Genomic DNA, 1939 nt, shown 5'->3' with positions numbered 1-1939 from the left:
CTACGGTGAGGAGATCATCATCACCAAAAATCAGCCCATTCCAAAACTTCTAACCCCATCAAAAATGGTTTACAAAAAAATGGTTCACGATTTTTCAACTTGTAAACTGGGGCTAGAAGTTTTGGAATGAGCTGATTTTTGGTGAGGATGATCTCCTCACCGTAGAGATCATCCTCACAAAAACTCAGCCCATTCAAAGACCTCTAACCCATGTTTTGAAAAAGTGTTTGCCAAACAGTTGGCCATTGAACGGGACCCTATATATATATATGTGGGACGGTTCATGAGACAATTATTGTGATAAAATCTATAATAATGGTTTTTGAATTATATGGGTTAGAAGTTTTGAATGTGTTCCTCCTCTTCTACATGCACACATCATCCATCATTTCTAACGTAAAAATAAATCTATACATTATTGATCCAACTTTTTTCTTTTTCCCAATAGGCGGTCATTGTTCAACCATTCATCTCATTGTCGATGCACATTTGACGATGATGTTGATTGAAAAACATATGCAACATGCGTACTATTAAGATTAGTCAGTCACTTTGCTTATTTTCTTACTGCCACATGCATGCCATTCAATCAGTGTAACTTTTAGTCGTAGGTTTTTTTTTTTTTTTTTTTTTAAAATTTTGATTTCTAAGCAACTTTAACCCAAAAAACAAAAATTACTGTTCTAGTAAATGGGAAGATACATTTCACTAAGCCCACATCAGTCCATAATATAACAGTGGGGACAAATTATTTATTTAGCTTTGGAAATAGAAAGTTATTTAAATGGCAAAGTGAGAATAGTCTTGACAAGCCAACAAGATGCTCTTCCCAGTTTCTACAAGGGTTTATTTTATAAGATTTTATAAAAAAATAAATGAAGGGTTTGGGCAAGAAATCGAAAAGGAGGGCATTTGGATCACTTGATATCGTACGTCAGTGTGAGTACACAGGGTAATATCTCAAATATTTACCAAAATCTGGAGGAAATTAACTAATTTATCCTTCTTTTACTTTAACATGAGAGAGAACTTTGGAGAAGAGGACATTAAAATCACCGTTAATTTAACAGAAATTACCACGTTGACTTTTTTCCTAATAGAGGATCGACCTAATTAATTACACTTCGAAACTAAATTTTATGTATTGAATGTCTCGAATGTTTTGTAATGTTTTGGGATTATTTCAGTATCATTTCAAATTTTGAAAATATCGAAACAATGGATCAAAAAAAGATTTTAAGCTATGTGTAAACTAAAGTTACCAGTTAACAACTATAATTCTAGGAGTTCGAAGTTCATGGTTCGTACCATAATTTTAAGAAGGAAAATGCTAAATTGACTGTGTTTGACACTGTGCTGACATGACAATACCTCTAGAATCATAGATTTTTCTCTCTGTATTCTTAACTTATTGTTAAGAATAATGTTAAAAGGACGTCCTATGTGTGTTCAATATTGCAATGACATGGAGGTGTGCACAGGATCATGGATACTTTTCCTCGAGACACAAGGAAAAAGAATCAATGGTTTCATGCATATCACGACATCAACCAAGTGTCAAGTGTACTGTTCATTTTAACATTGTTTTAGTATTAAAGCTCATAAGTCAAGTCAACTCAATAGTGACTTGGTTCCCAAACTTTATGAAATTTACCTACAGAATCAAATCGAAATTTGTCCAACTCAACTCCAAAGTTCTTTTGAGTCTAGTATAACTTCATTGAGTTTTGTTAGAAAATCAATTGAGTTTTTCTATCATACATAATATTTTTATGGAGAACAAAATACATATTGGGAAATGGTTGCATGAATCGAAGGACAATGTAAAGCCTTAACCGAGGTCCTCATTTGGGGCATGTGGACTTTCATGTTGGTCCCAATGACACTTCAACCTTTTAGATTTGTTTTGCAAATTTTTATTATTATTATTTTTTTTTAT

This window comes from Akebia trifoliata, chromosome 15, assembly GCF_017979445.1.
Source record: "Akebia trifoliata isolate Shusen 1 chromosome 15, ASM1797944v1, whole genome shotgun sequence".
In the NCBI taxonomy this organism is placed as follows: Eukaryota; Viridiplantae; Streptophyta; class Magnoliopsida; order Ranunculales; family Lardizabalaceae; genus Akebia; species Akebia trifoliata.
The sequence above is the reverse complement of the archived record's forward strand: the minus strand, read 5'-3'. Positions refer to the sequence as shown.